A 23,855-nucleotide genomic window follows, 5' to 3' on the forward strand; every position below is an offset into this window, starting at 1 on the left:
AGGTGGAATTAATGATGTAGACCCAGGAAAGCAGTGATGGCAGTTTGAAGTTCAGATCTCTTAAAACCTCACAGAAATACAGCTTCAACAGCGACACCTGTGTTTTCTTGCTGACCAAGGAGTTAAAATGATGCCAAGAAGAATAATTTCCTATGTATTAAGTACAGTAAGTGCTTCTTTGTTTGGTGGACATTTTTTCTGCTCATCTTCAACATAAGGTAATGAAAATTGAAGAAACTATATACAAATGGCTGATATCCAGAAGAGAAAAAAAACTTTTTTATTTATGTTTAAATCTGCCAAATATTGGCATGAAGCAATAGGCATTGAAATAGGCAGGATACATGTGGGAGGAGCTACTTAGTGGTTTAGTGCCTTGCGGACAGATCAATGGATAAAAAGGGAACACTGCTTCCACAATTTCCAAATCAGGAACATCCTCAGATGAAATCAGTGATGCAGACCCAATGGCTGAACATTGCAGTTTTGAAGTTCAGATATATTGGAACCTCAAAATAAATCTAACTTCATGGTCGGCCCACTGCGCCACCTGACCCGCTAGACGCTGTCTGCTCCTTCCCTACACGCCATGCTGTACAGCTGTCCCCCTACTCTGGGCCCCTCCGTATCCTACCCCTGCTGTATATCTGTTCTGTTTGAACCCATGAAAATCTCTGCGTTAAGCATCTGTACTGTGTGACGAATCCTTGGATGTCGTCCCTTTTCCACTAGGGGAAGCCCCTTCCCATGAGGCCAGGGAGGCGGGGCCACTACCTGATAGTCCCCCTGGGGGTGGTACTCAGTCGGTGGATCTCATGGGGAGGATCTCCCCTACGGGACATGGGACGACTATCTGGGGATAACGCGGTATATCCAGACCATACCACATCCTCCCTCCCCCGCTTACCCTCTACAGGGTACAATAGCCCCCACACTTCCATGTACTTGTTTAAGGTAGATAATCCAGCATCATTAAAAAGTACTGAGACGAGGAAGAGTAGGGACTACCTATGTGAGCCATGAAGAAAGACTGCGACAAAGAAGAACTCAAGTAACCCAGTTGAGGGTGATAACATCAGTACCAAGACAAAGAAGAGGCGCAGAGTAATGAAGAGCGCTCAGCGGGACAACTGGAACATAAAAAGGGAAGAAGGACTGAAGATGGCGTTCAGCCTTCCCACAAGGAGCCGCAAGCAGGTCGGCTGTGCGGCGAAGGAAAACCCAGGAAAGCGAGGCACAAGCGAGAAGGTGAAACCTCTGAAAAAGGTTGGAAGACTAAGGACCTTTCTCCCGACTGGAAGCAGGCTGCATATATCGATGGAAGAGCCGGGACCACGCAGTCCACGTCAGGAAGGCAGGCCAGTGGGGAACAGCAACTATGGAGAGCATGGGACGGAAGAGATAGAGTCTTGGGGCTGACCGGAGCCCGAACAGAAGCTCCCTGAAGGTATGGACTTGCCGGGGCTAGTTGGTGGGGATCAAAAGAGGGCCTGGGGCCCTATAAAGAAGGGTGGACGTACCCTAGAGAATTGGGTTAAGAAGAATTCCTGGGAAAGAGATGGTTAACAAATAATTGCAACTGGAGTAAGGCTCTGTGTCCCCATGTGGGCTGAGAAGAAAGCCTGGGAAAGAGACTGTGAAACAACTATTGCACCTGAACTAAGGGTCTGGGACCCCAAGTAGGCTGAGAAGAAACACTGGGAAAAGAGACTGTGAAAGAATAGTTGCACATGAAGTAAGGGTCTGTACCCCAAGTATAGACGAGAAAGTAGAAAAGTTGGGCTGAAAAGAGAGCCTGGGAAAGAGAATGTGAAATAATAATTGCACCTGAGGTAAGGGCTGGGACCCCCAAGATCAAAAAAGAATGTAAAAAAGTGCCTGGCAGAATAGTGAACCAGGTCTGCTACACGAACAGCAGAGAAACCTGAGAAAGACCAGGAAAAGGGAGTACTTTCCTCTGCCATTATGAGAAACCTGAGACCAGGGGAAGGGAATCATACCCCCTGGTGTTGCAAGAAGCTGGAGAAAGAGGAAAGGCAGTCATTTCCTCTGGCATTGTGAAACACCTGAGAGCGACCAGGGGAAGGGAGTCATTCGCCCTGGTGTTGCGAGAAGGTAGAAGAGAAGCCAGGGGAAAGGGAGTAATTTCTTCTGGCATTGTAGGAAGTCTGAAAAGAACTAGGGGAAGAAAAGCATAACCCCTGGTACTGAAAAGACACCACATCTGGTGTTGCGCAATAGACACCACACAGAAGGAAGTCCGAAGAAGATCCAGGGGAAGAGTCTCAAATCCACTGGGTTAGAAGCAGAACACCTGGAGAAGGGACAACAAGTAATCATGGTCAATAAGGAATGCTGATGTTTTGGAACCTTGACTTGAACCAATGACTTTTAGTCCTCCTCATGACTTTACCTGGAACTTTGTTTTCACCCTGGAAAAAGATTGTGACCTGGGGAAGGGAGCCATTCCCTGGGGGAACAGTCCATTGTTTCACTGGAACCAGAACCCGCTCTCCAGAAGAAAGGAGCCATTCTTCTGCACCAAGAAGACTCACCGATCCTTTAATTTAGCTCTAAGTGAAGGGATGGAAATAGGCTTCTGACACAGGACAGTGGACATTTTGTTTTTCTGGACATCCTGACAGACTCCTTAGTGTTTCTGGTTGAGGCAGCGAATACCCTCTTAGAAGCAATGGGAAAGTTAGGGTTTTCTCTTCATTTTAACATCAATACAAGTCTGTAGCTAAAAGAGTTCCATCTGTGTGTCAGTCTCCTCCTATTACACCCTTACAACTGTTGTATATCTCTGCAAAGCGCTCTGTTGTTATCTATCTTGTTGTTTATCTGCATTGTTGTATACCTGTATAAACTAGGTCCGGGCTCAATGAATACCATAATAATAATAATAATAATACCATCATAATAAAAGGAGTATAGAGAGGAAGGCCAAGGAGCGGGATGAGCATTAGTCATGTTTTCTGAGCACAAGGATGGAGATTAGAGGTTTCCTAGAGTGCAGAGTAAGAGATGGATGAATGTTCCCAATGTTGAGAAGGTTAATATGGGCACCAAGGTGATGGTAGTTCTGAATTGTTGCAGTCAGAAGTCACTATCAAATAGGACTCCATGGTTGTGTGACTTGGGCGAGGAAAAAAGAAGGTTACGTAGGAAGGAGAGTTGAAGAGAAAAATGGCATTGGAAGCCAGAGGAAAGAGGAATTCCATTTTGGAAACGTTCAGCATGAGGCAGCAGAGAGCCATCCAGAGAAGTGGGGTAGGATCTGGGTAGGTTGTATAAAGTGCGGATAGCAAAGTTGAGAACATTGTATAGAGAAAGGAGTATAGAGGAAGGGGTTTAAATAACCCGAAGTGCAACATGGGTTGCATGCAATGGGGGTGGTGGTGGTGGGGAGGGAGTCAGGTCTTGAGGGCCTTCCGGAAGATAAAGTTGTCCTCTAAGCGGCAGACGCTAAGGGGAATCGCGTTACAGTTTTTGGGAGCTTGGATGGGGAAGGGGGATCCCCCTAATCTTTTCCATTTGAAGCGAGGGATCACAATGAGGAGCACAGTGCCTGATCGCAGGTTTCTTTTGGGTAGGTAACGGGTAAGCTTGTTTAAGGTATTATGGGCCTGTCTTGTGGAGGGCACAGTGGTTAATGCACATGGCATTGAAAGTGGACCGTCTCGCAACAAGGAGCCAGTGGAAGACATGGAGGGCAGGTGTGATGTGCTCTCTGGGCCAAGAGCGAGGAGGAGCCTAGCTGTAGTGTTTTGACCTGTTGGAGCTTTCTGAGGTGATATGCAGGGGTGACCAGGTAAAGGGTTTTAGTGAAGTCTAGGCAAGAGAGGACGATGGCCATGATTGCTGTGACTCTGAGGGTAGGAGAGGTAAGGGACGATGCGTCTCTGAATGCAGAGGTGTACATGGCAAGATTTAGACACATAGTTAAAGTGGTGGGAAAGTTTCAGATCGGCATCCATGGTTTGTTTGTTTATTTCATATAGCGCAAAACCAAAACCCTCAGGTAGCTGGGCGCAAGCAATACAAGGATGCTTAGGAGGCTTAGTTAAGGTAGGTACATACATAGAATGATAAACATGGTTATAAGCAAAGAAACATCAATGCTGGCACAGGTTTGCAGTGACCAATGGTCCCAATAGATATACCAAGATACAATGGTGCATCCCAGGTTCTTTACGGAGTTGGACGCAGCTGGAGGAATTGAAGTCTGGACAGCCTGAATTTTACCTACTCTCTGTGCCAAATCTGCCACTATTGCTATGATAGTATTGTTCTCAGTTCTGGACTTATTATCAGGGGCTCTTCAGTCTGTCAGGAATGGTTGCAGACAGGCAGTTTCTTCCCGCACTAATAGAAAATGTAGCATGCACCTAAGGGCCCATGTGATTACAACACTCCTCCTGGTACACAAAGCACACAGGCCAGAATGCTGTGGCTTTTAATGGGTACGGCTTGGGAATAAAGTGTGAGAGCTACGCTCACTTTAGATATAGAAGTGAAAACAATGGTGGAGCTTACCATTTATGGTGTATTTACCCACCCTCGGTGTGTGTCCCATAGATGCACCCTGGTGTATTCATTTAGGTTGTGGTACACTTTGACATAATCTAGTTGCAGGGGGCTTTCTCTCCTATAGTGTGAGGACTTGCTTAGTGACCATCTTTGTGCTGTTTTGCACCAGCATTAGTATGGTTCCCTCTCACTCGTTTGACCCCTAGGCTGGGTGCATCTCCTATTCTGGTAGCTACAGACAAAAACATTGGCATAACATTTGATCTGTTCTCCTTTGACCTTTAAGACCAAGACATCATCAGAAAATTACAATTCCACCTAAACATACTTAAGCGAATCATACAATTTCTGAATGTAGCGTATAAAGTGAAGGTGAATAGGAAGGACCCTATACTCTTTCTCAATTGGACTACTGCAATAGTCTTTCGTTAGGAATACCTAAAGGTCTGATGCACAAGTTGCAAGTCATCCAAAACAAGACAGCAAGGCAGATCCTCGGGCTGTTGTCTGGAGACCACGTCCATCCGGTCTGTTTATTGTGTTTTATCGATCAAGCTTACTGGGAATCTGGTCCAGGCTGCATCACCCAAAGGAATCACTAAATATAGTCCCACCAGGCTTCTTAAATCTGCTGGCTCTTTTTCACTTTTCTTGCCCATTGTTAAGAAGAAAAAATGTAGGGTAGGCTGTAGAACATCGCAGCACTCTTGAGTATTCTTCTCATCATGTCGCAACTGACAAAACTCTTCTGTCGTTTAGAAAAAATCCCAAAACATTATGTTAAAATAATCCTTTGACTCATGACCTCCCCTGCACTCCACTCTGCATTTCTGGAGTAGTCCTACTGATGTAAATTACAATTTCTCCGAGGACTGTTCACACGGTTCAGGAAAAGTAAAAGCTGAAGTGAACACTTTTTGTCCAAAAAAAACTTTAACTCTTTAGCCCACACCCCCACCTGGTAGCCTTCCAAACTAATTGTAACCAGATACTACTTGTCTAGGATTCATGGGATCTGTGCATCTCCAGAAGAGTGTCAATTGAACCAGTTGCCTCCCCAATTGCCCTTACCTTGTAATGTATCTTCTTACAGCAGCACTTACCTTTATGCCTACCCTTGCTCTTTTCTGCATTTTATTAACCTATGTACTCACACTTCTCCTGCTCCCCTAGGGCCCTGTTTTTAACTGATTTGGACTATTTCAAGACTGCTAATGATCAGGTGCCTCTTTCCCTCCCCTCACCCCTTCAACCTCTTGGGCTGGTACAAAGTGACTTTGTTCACTCTTGGTGCTTTATAGAATACCAATAAATAAACACCAATGCAGGAGAAGGTTGGAACTAATGGAATTGTTACAGACTTGGTATGGTTCTGAATTGGATTGTATGTAGTTCAAGTTGATATCCCTATGGCGTAGTCCATTATTATAGTCGCAATGCTTGGACTCTTTGTATTAGTAGGAATTTTTCAGTACCAAATCTCACGTGTTTAGTAGGAGATCTTTCATCTAAATAATCGGTGCTCAATTACAGTGAGGCTTGTGAGGAAAGCTTAAAATAAATAGCACTAGTTCAAAGTCTCTTTCAAATACTGTGACTCCGGTTCAACAAATGTAGAGTTATCCTGAAATGCAGTTATCTGTATGCTGAGTTGCTTCTGTGCTTCAGGAGCCATCACTGCTTGCCGATCTTCAGAGTCAGAACATTGCACAAGTTGGGCCGAACTGAAAAGCATGGGCCGATGTTGAACAGGGATTAAAGACCGGTGCTGAAACCAAAATGCCTGCCTCTTTGTACATTTTGCAAGACAGCAGGGCGTGTTTGGAGTTATATTTCCCAAGCGACTTTGGTGTGGAGCTAGGGTGGACTGTTAAGTAAATGGTTCTTTGGCAGGGCCTAGTGAATGGCTGTATAATGATATCATCAAGAATGTCTATTGTGCACCCCGTGGAAGCCTCATACATTTTGTTGTGTTTTTATATGAGGGTTTATGATACACAGCCCCTTACTGCCCATGCTCCCTGTGGACTTTGACATCAAGCTTATCCTTCTCTCCTTTCAGCCCCGACAGGACACTGAGTTTGCACTGAAAAATGTTACAGAGACTTACCAGAACAGTGAATAAATATTGCCACTGCAGTATAAATCACTTTTGCATTTCTATTTTTCCTTGCAATTCCAATATCAATTCTTATATTCTTTTTGCATTTCTTATAACATTTTGCGTTACAAACTAAGTCACATTCTTATAATGACATATCAATTTATGTCAGTTAACCGAGGCTCAAATACGTATTTCAGGGATCAGGTTGCTCCTTAGGACTCAACATTTTACAATGTACAATTCTGACAGTAATAACTGCAAAGCCATTGGTCTCACTCAAGCTTTGTTAAACTAACTTTAACCCCTTAAGTGCCAGGGACGAGGTATCTCGTCCTTGGGATTACCTCCCTGTTGCCAAAGACGAGATACCTTAAGGGGTTGATGAAAGAGAAAACGTTAGAAGGCATTATATATACCAAAATCACCAAAAAAGGCCTTGGCACTGGGGGGAAAACCCATGGCAGTTATTTAAACACTCTATATCGACTGTGTTTCTTCAGCATTCATCTTGAATTATAGTCATAGAGAAGGGATCAATATATTCCTTACCGAAACACCTCTATTAAAAATAAAGGTACTACTTGACCCTGAATGTCGAATAGTTATGCCTCACTAAATAAACCAAGAAAATACAATTGCTCTGAAAAGAATAGTCAGATGAATACGCTCCCAAATTAATATATTCTCACTGTACAAAACAAACTCAATACTGCACATCAACATTACACTTTACATGCCCTTCTTACTGTCTCTTTGAATATGCATATAATTCCTAAGTAATAAACTGAAGCAGAGTTTTAAAACTCTTTTTTATTGGTAGAATTTCAAAACATTTTGCACAATTTGTCAACTATTGCTCGTGTTATTCATGATTTTATTTTTTATATATTTCATTAATTTTTAATTTTACGTATAGTTGATCGAGTTATACCAAACCCTCATTTCATCAAACACTGAAACATGATTAAGTCAAACATCTCACAATTACCTATTCATTCTTGTCAATATGTAAAAACTGTTTTAATTTGACACTAATCATCAGATTAATCTACATAATTTAGTCTATAACTGTCCAGTTATTATTTTGTGTATGTGCTTTTTTATGTGCCAATGCATATCCCCATTCCGTGTTCCAGCTATCTGTCAAACCCTTTCAATTCTCTAAATGGTTTATTTCCCTCTTAAAATGAGTGTTCTCGTTCCACCATGCCTCTTTGTGTTTACTTGTTCCCTTCTCATGAACTGTATATCTCTAAGTTTACATCCTTCTGCTTATGGGCATGACTCATTTTTCTTTGTTGTTCTTATGTGCTCATGGATTCTGTCCTTCTGTCACGTGACGTAGGGCTGCACGACAGGGTTACCCTCCATGCCAAGACTGGCTGGCATCTGCCTGGAGGATCGGACAGCGCTTGTCGCCAGGGAAATACATTTCCCGGGGACACCAAGTGCTTCGGAGGCTGCACGTTACATCAATGATGTTGTTAGAACGATGTGATCCACGACGTGTTGGGAGATGTGCGGCGCTATGGATACAAATGGAACTCCATACTGCAGCACTGATGCTTCTCAAACGTTTTGGTGAGTGGCGTTATACGATTCTCATCGTACTTAGTCACTGTTTTTTGGATTCCTTGCCTGGCTACTGGATTGTCTATGTTTCTCACTGTTTTCTGGCTCTGTCACTTGCTGTATTGGGTTTCTTCGCTTTTCGATCCCCTGGACCTGTTCCCAGACTGGCTTTGGCATTTCCGTATGCATTGGAATTTTCTACCTTGTTGTGAGTCTCTCCTCAGGTACCTATATGTGTAATACCAGTTTCTACATGACTGAACTCCTCCTTCCTACCTTACCTGCTCTCCTCAAGAAGTGTTACCTGGCTGTTTGTCTGGTTCTCCTATTTCTGTTAGGCGTCCTTGAGCCATCGTGTGTGAGGTCTGCTTTGAACCTTTGGACTTCTACTTGATTTCCTTCCATGCTGGGAACTACGGGCGGTTTCCGGGTCTATGGACTTGCTATCTGAGGGATTCAAAGCACTAAACAGCTAAAGATTGGTAGGTGGTCACGGTGAGTCATGATATGGGTGTGATGAGTGTTGTGATCTTGTTGTATGCTGATAGTCTTCCCTCTATCTTCCTTTAACGTTTTTCTATATCTACACCTCTGTGACCACCGAGAGCAGCTGTACCCTGAGGTCAATTTCCACCTGATCCTTTAGGAGAGTTAGTTCTGTTTCTTTCAACTGACCAGAGTATCAGGAGAAAAGTATATTTGTCTTCTGGTAGTCAGGGTGCACCGTTACACTCTTTCTGGACGACCTATACCCGACACCGTCAGCCTTCTGGTGTTAAAGAATAGAACGCATTCTACAGGTGCACTCTCCACTATAAATCAAATGTCATTCTGTAATTGATAAAAAAAATGGATAAAGGAAAATGTTTTGGTTCACTATACTTAAATGGCTCAGGCCCTGTGGTGACGACGAATGAAGTGACTGACCAAGTTGTTCAATAGTGGTTGCTATAGACTTTAATTAGATGAAAACCAAACCTATCTAACCCTAACTCTAAGGGGGTTTCTCTACCTAAACTATGCAAACTCGGGTGCTCATCAGGAAGTCTGTGTGAGTCAAAAAGAAAAAGGCACCATCCCAGTCACAAAGGCTCTGACTCTATCCCTGTCATTACAACAAAACACCATAAGGTCCAGCTACTGTTTGTACTCCATGAGCATGACTTCCTTCTCCTGAATGTAAAGCATCCAAACGTCTCTCAGGTCGTTCAAGGCAAAAGTTCAACGAAGGTTCCAGGTTCTCCGTAACCTAACAAAAAGTAAATAATCACAAAGTTCTAGAAGGGCTAGGAGAATGAATCTCTTCCTCTAGCTGGTCCCCCAATGTCTTTTACAGTTCATAATGAGATGTGTTGCTCCCTTATGGTGGGTTTCACAATCTCTCATTTTTATACAAATTTCAATCTGCCCCCACTGGTACGATGAAGCTATTCCCCGCAGTCCCTTCCGACTCTCCAGCACTACACTCTTGTGGAACTAGACTGGGTACTGTATCATAAATTGGTTCACGATTTTCTATATTTCTTTATAGTTTACAGTCTTTAAGGGTTTTCTATTTTGCTGGGTTTTGTTAAGTGTGAAGAAAATGCAATGCTAAGGGTTATCTTCTTCTCTTTGAGGAACACATCGTTGAGGTCATGAGCTGAAAAGACAGGACTCTTGGCAGGATCTGGTGTTGACCAATCAGCAATGGGTAAAACGGGTGTCAGCAGAAGATGATTGGGGTTTGGCTCGATGGACCAGCCCTAGATGATTCTGGTGTGCGCACAGGGATTCTCTCCTTTAGCAGGGGTTTCCCCAGCTATGCGGTGTTTGGCTAGAGCAGCAGAATATAAACTATCCCCAGGTCTCCAAGACTTTTTGGCCCCTCTGTAGTACTTTCCAAGGTCGATAAAATAACCCCCTTTTATGGCGTTTTAGGGATTTGGGGTCTTGGGTTCATGGACAATGTATCTTCTCCATTGTGGAGGTAGGTGCTCTCAGTTCATACGATTCACTGTTCTCCCTTATTGCTTTAAGTTTCATGGACTATCTAAAGAGTTTCTTAAACAGCTTGTTTGCTCCTTCCCAGACTCATCAACTCCTGTTACCTGTATTGGGATTGGGATGCTTTACCCGGTCGGTGGGCTTTTGGATGACACTGTCAGCCTTCTTTGTGGTGGGGCTCCAATGCTTGGAGCCTTGCGCTGCTCCTGTCTCCGATATCGATAGTGGCTTTGACCGTCCTTCTCATATAGGCCGCGCGTCACCAGCACTCTGTAGTTTTCCCCGGCTCATTCTCCCTTCTCTGTAGCAAGCCTGGGGTAGCGGTCTCAGCGTAGTTGTCGGCCCTGACGGTCCACCCACTACAGGTCATGCCACTGCCATACGGTTCCATGTCGTTTTTACCAACAGGAATTACTTCGAAGTCCCTTCGAAAAAAAAATCATCTCATTTTTTATTTTATTTGGGGGGTCCTCCGTCCCAACCCCCGTTCCATATACTAGATCCCATACCCCAGGTCCTTCCCCATCCCTTTTAACCACTTACCCCATTCCCCTATATATTTCAAAATGACTTCAAAGTAATTCCTTCTGGTAAAACAACGTGATATGCCGCCATACACTGTGTCTTTCTGTTGGACCGTCTGCCGGCTGTCTGAGGAGACTCTTTCTGCTCCACAGTAATTGTAATTGTTTATTTGTAAAGCGCTTGTACACAAGTGAAGTGCTTCAAAGCGGGTAGGGAACAAGGGGATACAGTCCTCATTATTAGACCTTGAAGATTCCGAATGATCTAAAACAATAACTAGAATACTAGGCCAGAGGCATATCTTCTGGTGAAGTGCTGGACAAAGAGTGAGGGGGGGGGGCTGGTGGGTGGACATACAGATCAACAAACTACAGTACTGGCTTGGTGAACATTTCAGATTGCCTGGTGGTTGGTCATCAAATGCACCTATGCATGAGTATTTCAAGCACCACCAAGCTAGGGAGGGGAGACAGAGGGAGGTCTGGACAGACAGACTTGCTAGGCCTAGAACATTCAAGGTCGTGTAAGTTCGCAGAACAGGAAGTGTGAGGGAGGGAGGGAGAGTGGACAAATGCGCCAGTCCAGCAAGGGCCTGGGTTAAGTGCAGAGTTACCCCTATCATGGAGCATATTGCAGTAGTGCCAGGCAGAGTGCAGAGGCCTGGAGGCAAGTGCAGGACTGGCAGTGGAGCTTGGGACCTGAGAGGCCCTGGACATGGTGCATCAGGCGACCAGTCAGCTAACTGAGCAGGTTGGAGAAGAGAAGGAGGGAGGGAAAGAAGCGAAGAGGAGGAGGTTAGCAGGGGAGAGGGGGAGAGAGAAGAGAAGAGGAAGGTCTTGAGGAGTTTCCAGATTTTAAGGAGGTCCGGTTCAAGACGGAGAGAGGTAGGTAAGCTGTTCCAGAGGGAGGCACCTGCAGAGGATAAGAATCTACCCCAAAATCTCTGTTTGGAGAAACAGCTCACTCGCAGAGAGTTGGAGGAGGCAGAGCGGAGGGCTCTAGAAGGATTATTTGGGAAAAGAGCGTTGTAGATAGTAGCGGCCAGGCCCCAGAAAGCCTTGTGGACTATGCAGAGGGACTTGAACTTGATCCTTACAGCCACAGGCAGCCAGAGGAGAGATTTCAGCACCAGAGAGATGCGGTCCCAGAGCTAGAGGCCAAGGATAAGTGTTGCGGTTCTGTTCTGGATAAGTTCAAGAGGTGAATAGAAGTAGGAAGATTGAGAAAAACAATTTATTTACCAACTGTAACGTTCTTTCGACTAGATGTTCCTCCCACGTATTCCTTATCGTTGATAAATCCACTTCCAGCTTGCTGGCCTCGGAAAAAAAATTCTGCAGTAGAGGGTGCTGCGCGTCGACGTCCCTCGAGTCGATGTCCCTCGAAAGCCTCTGTATCCATGCCGAAGTCACCATCGGGCAGCGTCTGTTGCTCAGTTCCATTTTGAGGTGCTGTGTTTGCCCAGTATGAGATGGTTAGTACCCTTGAAGGAGCGTAGGCTGCAACTAGAAGGGAAGTTTTACTGCGGGGAAGGATGGGAGGGGCAATAAGGAATACGTGGGAGGAACATCCAGTCAAAAGAACGTTACAGTTGGTAAGTAACTTGTTCGTCGAATGGATTGGGTCCTCCCACATATTCCTTATCTTTGATAGACTCCCAAAGCAGTAATGTGTAATAGGAGGCGGGAGTAAACATAATGATTTCTTAAAGAGGCACAGAGAGCAACACAGCTTTCCCCAATTTAGTCTCCTGGCTAGTGGAGGAATCTAGACTGTAGAATTTGGTGAAAGTATGTGCAGACGACTATGTGGTAGCCGCACATATGTCTTTAATTGGAACTCCTCTTTGCAGAGCTGACGAGGCTGCAATACCCCTAGTTGAATGAGCCCTGAGGTGTTGAAGAGGATCTTTTCCTGCCAATTTATAGCACTCTATGATGGTCAGTATTATCCATCTGAAGATGGTCTGTTTCGTGATAGGTAAACCTAGTTTATGTCCTGCATACCCCACAAACAACTGATCTGCTTGTCTAACCCTAGCAAGTCTGTTAATGTAAAAACTCAAGGCACGCCTTGTATCCAGCTTGTGCAATCTCTCTTCCTCTTTCTCTGGGTGAGGAGGAGGGGTAAAATGAAGGCAAGGTTATTTTTTTGTGTGATATGCAATTCTGAGACAACCTTTAGGAGGAAATTTGGCTTCACTTGAAAAACTACTTTAGCTTTGTGAAAGACTGTATGTGGAGGTTTGCAAGATAAAGCTTGTAATTCACTCACTCTTCTGGCAGAAGTTAAAGCTACTAGGAAGACTGTTTTCAGAGTGAGAAACCTTAATGGACAGGAATGAAGAGGTTCAAATAGAGTGCCCATTAAAAATCTTAAGACTAGATTTAAATCCCACAGGGGAACTTGAAAAGGAGTTGGGGGAAAACATTAATCTATCCTTTCAGAAACTGAATGACTAGGGGCAACTTGAAATATGAAGGTTCCTCAGCCGTGTGTTTAAAGATTGATAGCGCGGCGAGGTAACCCTTGATTGTGCCAACTTGAAGGCCTGAATTTGCCAAATATAGTAGGAGAGATAACACCATCGGTGTACTACATGAAAAAGGATCAATATCCTCATCTCTACACCAGCTGCAGAATTTGTTCCAACGGCAGCGGTATAAATATTTAGTTGCTGGCCTTCTGGCTGAAAGCAACACCTCCATTACGTCATCCGGAAGGTCCCAATCTTTGTATCTCAACCTTTCAGAAACCAAGCGTGAAGGTTGAGAGTCCTGATATCCGGATGGAGAACCTGACCCTACTCTTGCGAGAGAAGATCCTCTCTTTGTGGAAGACGAATCTGAGGACAGATGGACATGTCTAGAAGATCCGGGTACCACGTTCTCCTGGCCCAATCCGGGGCAATTAGAATGATGGGTTTCCAGAATCTCCTCAACCTCCTGATCACTTGAGGAATGACGGGGACTGCAGGAAACGAGTACAGAGTGGAAACTCCCAGTCCACCATGAACGCGTCCCCTAGAGCTCCTCTTGGGGGAACCTCCCTTGAGCAATACTGATCGCACTTCCGGTTGACACTGGTGGCGAACAGATCCACCTGAGGGGTTCCCCAAAAGGCGAATATCTCTTGAAGGACTTCCTGAGCTAGTTCCCACTCGTGGGAGACTGTGATCTGCCTGCTCAGAGCATCCGCCGCTGTGTTCTTCTCTCCGGCTAGGTGAACTGCCGACAGAGAGATTCCTTCATGTATTGCCCAGAACGAGAACTGCATTGCCTCTCTGCACAGTGGCAGTGACCCTATGCCTCCTCTTTTGTTGAGTTAGAACATGGCCACTGTGTTGTCAGTCATTATGAGAAACTTTTTCCCCTGTACTGATGGCAGGAAAGCTTTCAGTGCGAGCCTCATCCCTCTCAGCTCTAATAGGTTGATGTGTAGTCTGGACTCCAATGGAGACCATCGGCCGCTGATGGTTAAGTCGTTGGCATGGGCTCCCCACCCCGTGAGTGAGGCGTCCGTGACTACTGTTATCTCCGGCCATGGTTGCCAAAACGGTTCTCCTTTCAAGATGTTCTCCCGACAGGCCCACCACTGAAGGTCTTGTGCTACTCTGTTCAGGATTTGTAGGAGATCTGACATTCTTCCTGAGAATTGCGACCAATGGGTCCTTAATGCCCACTGGAGAGATTTCATTCACTAGAAAAATGCAGGATGCCATGAGGCCGAGCAACCTCAAAAAGTCAAAGGTTGGTAGACGCAGGGCATTTTAGAAATCTGGTCACCATCTGAAGAATATCTTGAGCTCTCACCTCTGGTGGCGAGGATTTTCCCAGGGATGTGTCCAGGACTGCTCCAATTAACTGGTGCTTCTGTGATGGTATTATCTGTGACTTCTTTAAGTTGAAGTAGAAGCCCAGCTTGTGGAGGAAGTGGCAAACACTTTACTCCCTTGGCTTGCTTCCCTTTCACTCCCAACTTAAATTTCATTTTCTCTGCTTAGTCTTTAAATCTCTCCATGGTCTTGCTCCCACTTATCTCTCCTCCCTCCTCTCTTTCTCCACTCCCTCCCGCTTCCTTCGTTCTGCTGACCACTTCCTTCTCACTGTTCCTCCATCCCCTTGTGCCCCCTCCCGTTTCCACTCCTTCCAGCTCCTAGCCCCCCTGCACTGGAACTTCTTACCTCTCTCAATCCGCTCTATTCCTACCTTCTCCTCATTCCGCACTTCCCTTAAATCTCTCCTTCTCCATTCCCCGCCATGAAACCCCTTCCCCTTTCTTGCTCCCCCTCCTTTCTTTATCGTTTTCCCCTTGATCATCTCCCTCCCCTCCCCCACAACCCCTCTCTTTTCCCTTCCGTTTCCCTCCTCCTCACCCCTCCTTCTCCCTCTCAGTCCTACTGCCCTACTCTCCCTCTTCCCTTCAGTTTAATTGCTCTTCTTACTGTTTTGTTGCACTGATTCATAATTGTAATTTGCTTCTACTGTTATAATGTTATATGTATCAAGTTGTTAAAATGTTCAGCGTTTTGGAGTAAAGCGCTATATAAACAAAATAAATACAAATACAAACATAATCTAGATGAATCTGAGCTTGTTCCGGGGACACTGCTCTGATCAACCAGTCGTCCAGGTAGGGGTAGACATGAATCCCTTCCCTCCTTAGACTTTCTGCCACGACCACCATTAACTTGGTGAAGACCCACGGGGCGAAGGTTAGCCCAAATGGCAGAACCCGAAATTGATAGTGAGAACTGCTAATGACGAACCTCAGGTACTTTGTGTGCTTGTAATGGATTGGCACATGAAACTAAGCATCCTGAAGGTCCAGAGATACCAACCAACCCTGAAACTGGAGGGCCTGAAGGATTTGAGAAAGGGTTACGATCTTGAACTTGTCCTTCCTGAGGAATTTGTTCAATTCTCACAAGTCTAAGATGGGTCTCAATCCTCCGTCGTTCTTTGGTATTAGGAAGTAACCCTTGTTCCTCTCTGCTACAGGTACCGGTTCTATGGCACCTTTCTCTAGCAGGTCTGAGATCTCCTGCATAAGGAGCGGGTCTGGAAACTTCAAAGAGTTGTTCCCCGGTGGATGACTGAGTAGTATGTAGGAAAGGCAGGCAGTAACCTTGGGCAATTTTCTCCAATGCACAAGCATATGACGTAATAGCCTGCCATTCTGTCATGTGTTGAGTTAACCTGCCTCCTACTGGTCTTTTGTGTGGAGACACCTCAAAGGGGTTTAGGAGCGGCTGACGCAGATGCTGAGGGTAAAGCAGCACCTGCTGATGCAGACTTGGTACCTTTGACCCGTCCACCACAGGTGAATCGTCTCTGGCCGAATGCAGAGTAAAAACGAAAGGGCTTCCCCCTCCAGGACGAACCTGTGGGGCGATTTGGAGTTTGACGAATTGCAGCCCCAAGGGATTTGGCTGCCGCTTTGGAGGTTTACAATTTCTCCAAACTGTCATCAGCTTTCTTACCAAATAGTGAGGTGCCATCAAAGGGCATATTCAGAAGTCTGGCTTGTACATCAGGAGCAAAACCAGATTTCTGCAACCACGCAAATCTGCGGATTGTGGTACTCGCCACCATGGTTCTGCTGTTGCTGTCAGCAGAGTCGAGACCTGTTTGGAGGGACTCACACATCGCATCCTTCCCATCCTTGATGATATTCAAGAATGCGTCTCGTTCCTCCCCTTCTGAGTGTGGCTGAATCTCGCTAGTGTGCAAGTGGCGTTAACAGACTTAAGTGCCATGCTGCATGCTGAAAAGATCTTTTTAGACATGGCATCACATTTTTTGTCATCTCTATCTTGTGGGACAATGGGGTATGCCGATTTACTACTTGACGACGTTGCAGCCTGCACTACTAAACTCTCTGGGGTTGGCAACTTAAGTATACAGGGTCTGAGGCGGACACTATGTACTTCGCAGAGAGCTTTTTATTTACTGCAGGGATAACCTCTGGTGTTTCCCAATTTGTTGCTATTTTCTTCTGTAATGCTGCATGAAAAGGGACTATAGGGTCTTCTTGAGGACCTTTATCTAAAATGTCTGTTAGGTCATCTTGTTGGAAAGAGGGTGCAAGTGTTGACCACCCCATAAACTCCATAATTCTTTCCATAAGTGATCTGTAAGACATTTCTGCATGCTCTCCGGGTTCTGGTCTGGCAAAGGCAGTCTCTGGAGATGTATCTATGCCACTGGCACCTTGTAAAGATTCCTGAACCTCTCTTAATCTAACTTCCTCAGATATTAGTTCCTCTGGAATAGGAACACTTGTAGTTTGTAAGCCAAAAGGCCTCTCATTATCAGAGTTTTGTCCTTCCTCATAGATAGAGGACAAAGCTCTGACGAAGTCAGAGCGTGGGTAATGGGTAAAATCCATTTCATGAGATGAGGGAGACAAATTGGTGGAAACTGCTTGAGAAAGGGTTGTAGTTGTCAATGTAGATGTCAAAGGTCTTGACAAACTTACAAACGGCGTCGATGTACTTGAGTATGGTCTCGATGTCGTCGAGAGAATAGGAATTCTACTCGTTGTCGATATGATCGACGCCCCTTTTGACGTCTTTGAAGGATCCTTCGACGCCCCGAGTACCGATGGTGCGGTCGCGACATGAGGCTTCGAAGGTCTTCATCGGGGTCGACGACGGCATCGATGACACTGTTTTATGAGTCGAAGTAACCTTCGACAGTGGCTTCGATGATGCAGTTTTATGCGAAGGGTCCTTGTACTTACTCGAGGGTTCATGACGCTCTCAAGGGCTTTTATTTGCCGAGGTTGACGACTAATAGCATTTTTCTTTTTTGGGTCTTTCACCCGGGGTATCACCCCTAGGCATCTCTAAGGGGGGGCAAGGCCGCATTCTCGAAGACCCTTAGCATTTTTTTGTGAAATTCCTCCCACTTAGCTGGAGATCTGTTTTTAGTGGGGCAGGTAGCCCTTTCTGGAGAGTTAGAAGATGAAGAGGAAGGTGATCTATGACGCCTCTTCTTAGTATGTCTCGATCTAGATGAGTGGTGAGAACCACTTCGAGATCTCGAGCGGGAATGTTTTCTCAGATGACGAGGAGACAAATGTCTCGACTCGGCTGAGGACAATTTCAAAGGGGTAGAGGATTTAACGGTCTTACTTTTTTCCAGCTTCCCCCTACGCTCCCTCAAGGCTTTCGCCGTCATGGACATATACTCCTCACATTCCGAACACTGGTGCTCTGAGCCCAGGCACCACAGGCAGATCCTGTGAGGATTGGTTAACGACATCTTCTTTCCACAATCCAGACCTTTTTTCAAGCGGGATTGTGGCGTTGATGAAGCGGCCGAAGATGCCATCGTAGTAACTGAAGATTTGTCAAGGAAATCAAAGTTTTTCAAAGATTTTACTGAGGAACCGAGCGTTGCGTCTCCGAGGCTTACGAAGCGTGGAAAAACAGAGCTGAACAACGGACGCTGCGCGAGACTATTTATACCTATGGTGACGTCGGCGTGGATACAGAGGCCTTTCGAGGGACACCGACTGGAGCGACATCGACGTGCAGTGCCCTCTACTGTGGAAAAATGTTTGCAAGGCCAGCAAGCTGGAAGTGGATTTATCAAAGATAAGGAATACGTGGGAGGACACAATCCATTCGAAAGAGACTGTTGCAGTAGTCCAGTTTGGAGAGTACCAGGGCTCTGTAGACAGTGAGCCTCTGAGGTAAGGTGAGAAAAGGTAGAATACGTCTGAGGAGGTGGAGCTGGTAGTGAGACCTTTTGGACATGTCCGAGATGTGAGAAGAGAAGGAGAGAGTAGAGTCGAAACGACCCCCAGATTTTTTGCCTCACTGGTGTGTGGGAGTGCAGGACCAAGGGAGGCGGGCCAGAGTGAGAGTGGGAAAGTGGGAGCAGGGGTCCCAATGAGGACAATCTCTTAAGGCAGAGATCGTTAGCAGCACACCAGGAATGAATTGCGGATAGACAGTCAGGAATGTGAGAGCAGGAGGAAGAGGCTGAGGGTAACCTGAAAGAGAGCTGTGTATCATCCACATAACACTCAAAATTGGAGGTAAAGGCAGAGATTTTGTGGGCCAAAGGGGCCATGTAGACATTGAAAAAAACAGGGGGATAGATTAGATCCCTGGGGGAGAGAGAGTAATAGCGGAGAGAAAGGACCCAAGTTCCACCTGGGAAGTGTAAGGTACTCATGGTGGCAACGGTAAAGACAGACACAGGTGATCACGATTCAAAGGTGTTTATTTAAACGATATGTAGGTTGGAAAAACGCTTAACCTAAACCTAAATCTAAGATGGGAGCAAGCGTCGACAATCAAATGAAAAATAAGGCAGTCCTTATGGCGTCTTGTCAAAGTAAAAGGCCTGTACTAAAGAAACCCTATTGCCAAATCCTTACAACTAATTATAGAAAGAGTGTGGGATAGGGGTTTCAATAAAGAAAGAGGTGTTCACAATAATAAGTAAGGATGTAATTGCCAGGGGTCTCCTCCCCCATGTTTTCAGCACGGGACAAGGTGGGTCTCCTGAGCAGAGCACACACTCGAGCTTTCCCAGCACGAGCCAACAGTTCTGTTCCAGCTATCAGGTTCTTCGATGGGCAAGTCTTTTCAATAAAAAGTCTCTTGCCCTCGAGGGCCTGATATTTTCAACACACAAACACAAACATTCTATTCCATATATGGCTTTGGGTGACGGCTTCTCCCCTGGGTCCTCCTCTTCTGGGTGCAGACCCTTCACAGTCTTACTCAATGTTAAGTAAGAATTAGTGCAGTCACACTGTGTGAGACTACACAAGACATATCCGCTTGGTATTAGGTAACCCACCTTTTGGTATAGGTCTGTACTACACAAGTTGCTAGTGTGACTGAGCAGCCAGGCCTATCTGAAGAGGGGTAAATGTGAGCTGTAGAGCTGTACAATTGAAATCCATAAATACAAGTAGCCAAGTAACACTTACACTCTTATAGTTATTTATTTAACGTCAACTTTAAATAAGCATACTTTAAAAAGGTAAAAGATTGTAACAATACGAATAAACTTTGAAATTACTTTCCAGAATCAAAAAAAGACAGTGAATAATCTTTGGATATGCTTCATACACTTCTCCTACACTTAAAGGTGACTTCAATCACAAGGATAGTATTTGCATTTATATATTACACTAACATACTTTTCAGATTCAGAGTTGCAGAAAGGATAGGTTATGGGAAGTAAGAATGTTAGAACAGATTCTCAGAATATGTGAGGACAACTGAATCCTCCAATGTAGTCTAAATAAGCCATTCCCAGCAGTGACAGTGCTTAACAAGCCACAACCTATGGCGGGAGAAGCAATACCAAAGTCAATGGATTAAGAAGAGTGCCCCCCTTAGGGAGCCAGGACAGCCAAAGTCATTTGAACACAGTCTATGGATCCGATGCACTTATTGGATAAAAGTCTTGCACAAAGTTAGAGAGTTCAGAAAAATCACTGGTAGGGCCACAAGCTGTTAAGCCTGTGAAAAGGGAGTTGAAATTAACTCACAGTAAGCAGGTGCAAGTCTCAGGAAGGTAAGTACCCCCAAGACCAAGCAGTACCTCTGGTTAGAAGAAAGGGTGGTCTAGCTGGATTTTGTCTTGCTACAGCCAAGCAGACCCTGGTTCCTGGCCCTCAGTCGTGGGGACATGAGGGGGGGGACATCTGGAGGGCTCCTGTGGCAGTACTCTGGAAGGTCATCGGGAGCTACGGGCTCTTTTTGTTTGTGGCACTTTGCGGTTTCAGCGCTTAGTAAACAGCAACAATGCGGATCGTTGGACACCGGTTGGACTTTCAGTGCTCCCTCGGTCCTGCACTCTGGTGAGGGGACTCTGGATTGGGAGATTCTGCTTCTGGATGGTCCTTAGGAGCCTCCCGGAGCTTTTAGCCGGTTTCCTTTCTGCGGCAGACATTGCACTCGATTAGGGTCCCGCAAACCCAGGCATTGGGCTTCTGCAGAAACGGAGAGGCACAGCAAGTCGGGAAGGGCGCCTAGTGGAGTTCGTCTTGGGGTTAGTTGGTCCCACTAACCCAAGGGGAGAAGTTGTTCCTGAGGAGCTTCTCTGTCGAGGCGAAGAAGGAGGCCAGCACAGCAGCAGGGCTTCACCAGGAAATTGAAGGTCCAGGAAGTTACAGCGGGCTTCGTTCACGGTTTCTTCTTCGGATGTTCTTCCAATGGTCGACTCTGCCTGTAGTCCCAAAACCCTCACCTTTTAAGTAGGTTTCTCGCATTCATGCAAAGCCTAGGCTGTCAATCACACAGCAGGGTGGCTGTCCTGAAAGGACAGCCAGTAAGCCAATGAGAACTAGTTTCATTCAGGCATTCCTGGAGACAAAGGACAGGGGAGTTTCGGGACCCTCCCTCACATCATGTCCTTCCAGACACACTGGAGCCAGGGGTGGACTTCAGGGCCAAAGGCCGCCAAAGGCAAGGCAAACAAAGGGCTCAAACCTGTCTGAACGCACAGAGTAAAAGCCAAGAAAGACCTCACAAATAGAAAATGGCGAAAAAAGAAGACAGGGGCCATGTTGACAAAATGGTCACCTATGGGTGCTGCACTGCAGCTGAGGGTTCAGCCTGCGGTAGAAAAGCACAATGGTAGGAAAAAGTAAACCACTGCCACCGGCCATTTAAAGTAGTGAGGGTAACATAAACATGTTACATGAGAAAGTAGGATAAGGGGCTACTAGGTAACCCCCCCAGCACTCCACGTAAGATGGTGTGAACTGAACCTACAAAGAGAAAAGGTGAGTAAAGTCAATTTCACTTTACTATTCTTGGGAACTGTAGTTCACGCCAGAAAAAGGTATTTAAACCTGAAGAGAAATCTAAAGGTTTTCTCTAAGGTTTTCTCAGTGACACTGCACTGAAGGTGCTGTGTGTCACTATACAAAAAGCAGATGCCTATGGACTCCAAAAACATTGAAAACACAAAATCCAAATCAGGTAAAAACACATGAGAGGAAGAAAAAGGTCCCACTCACTCAGGGGTTAAAATTAAAAGGTCCTACGCTCAGCAAAAGAGATGGGTCTCTCTAAGGTTGGAGGAATTTAGCACTAAAATGAAAATTCTCCCTAACACTCGACAACTCATTTAAACAGTTCCTTTCTCAACAAACTTTTGGGTGGTGCCTTTCCACCCCTGGATCTCCCACTTTCGGGTTCGGAATCCTTTTCAATTTCCAGCCTCCCTCCTTCGGGTTCACAACGGCTTCTCTTTCGGGTTCTCCCTGTGCCAGGCTTGGATCCCAATGCCAAGGGGGACAATCCACTTCCCCTGGTCTTACAATACTTCAAGCTTGTGGGAGGGGGACAGTCTGGCCTTCCCTCTAAGGCAGTAGTGAATAGTTGTAGGGCTAGGGAGATGATCAGGTCAACCTCCTAACCACCAGTTGTAAAGCCATTTTATGAAGTGGGCCAAAGTACGTCATAGAAATGGTTGTGTCTGTATACCCAACAATGTTGCTACTCTCAGCAGCATCAAACAGGGTGATCCAAACAAAGCCCGCCAGAACCTGCTTTGAAAAAAAAATGCTATTGTCCAAGGGCCCTGAACGTTTGAACACCCTGCATCTCACCCTCAAGCTAGAATCCACTCATCTTACATTTTTGGAAACATGTGAAAATGTTGTAATTGGAGGTCTTCACATTGTGACCATTATTCTGGCCTCCTCATTTTAATTTGTGTCTCCTTTGTGAAAAGTAATTGCTTTGTGTATCAGAAATGCAACTTCCCTTTTACCCTCTCTTCACCCACTCTCGGTGCTCATCGTTTTGAAGTGACACTATATGCATACAGCGTGCTATAAAACTCCAGATAAATATATTGCTGCTGGATGGAAGGATAGCCTTCTCATATGGGGGATGAACAGAATAGGCCCATGTCAACACAGATAACTATAGGAAAAGAGACCTAGTGTTGTGAATTCAGAGGACAGTTCGTACCAAGGTCTGTCCCTTTGTATCAGAATGGAGGGAGGGATGAACTAGTCTATGACCCTTTCACGGTTTATTTACATGTGTCAAGTGGAGTGGAAGATGCTTCTCATGTGCAGAATGACTTGCCCAGTCACCCCTCTGCAGCAGACAATTCTGAGGCCTGCATTTTATTTCACTAATGCAGCATACATTTGCTTGTCGCATGTGAGCCTTTCTCGGTTCAATAATACACCTGCACTATCATTTTAGCTGGTATGCAACACTGTGATGAAAGATAGGTGGGTTAGGATTCCATGAACTTGGGTTATAAACAAGATGAGCCCAACATTAACTTTGACTATCATTGCAGAGGCACCTCTGATGTTAGGCTCCTAGATTCTAGATACATATTCACAAGGTACAATTAATTTAGATCTATTGATTTTAGTATAAGGAATCACCAGCAAATACAGATTTCAGATCCTAGATCTTGGTCAACCAGTTTCTGCAACATAGCTTTCAGTCGCATTCTTCGGGATCATCAACATCCATGATTCTCTATTGTCCAAAAACAGGTCAAGTACCAGCTTATTATTTACTGCTGAACATTTTTCTTGGTCAAACACCAAAACATTATAGACTATAAATGTCTACAAAAAAGTGAAATTATTCACTGTTAACTCAATATGGGGAGTAGTTTTCTTTGCTTTTATAAAATATGGCATAAAGCTTTTACAAACCTTGTACAAGACGTATGTTCCACCATATAATTAGTTGGTCCACAGTGGCTCGATATTAACATGTTGCCAATGTCTATGTGGGCTTGCAATCTAAATAGTATTTTCTAAATACGTTCAGGTTTTTAGTTAATTATTCCTGAAAGATGCCGTACTAGTACACCTATGTTGTCCTATAGCATCCGCCAAAGATGTTGCATGCCCAAATAACCGCAAAGAGCTACTCTATAAACACCCAGGTCCCAGAGTGGAGAAAAAAAGGCCTTATTAGAGGGGAGCTTGATGAGAGGGAGACAAAGGCACATCATCTCAGGCATCCAGGCTATCTTCTTCTTGTAGTGAACATTTCTCTGGTCCATTTCCACTGCAGAAAATGAATATTAAAGTCTACATGTAATAAATATAACAGTGCATGTTTTGTACCCGCAAACAACTGTCAAGAGCATCTCAAGTCGGAACCACAAAC

This window comes from Ambystoma mexicanum, chromosome 7p, assembly GCF_040938575.1.
Source record: "Ambystoma mexicanum isolate Mex_15411 chromosome 7p, UKY_AmexF1_1, whole genome shotgun sequence".
Lineage (NCBI taxonomy): Eukaryota > Metazoa > Chordata > Amphibia > Caudata > Ambystomatidae > Ambystoma > Ambystoma mexicanum.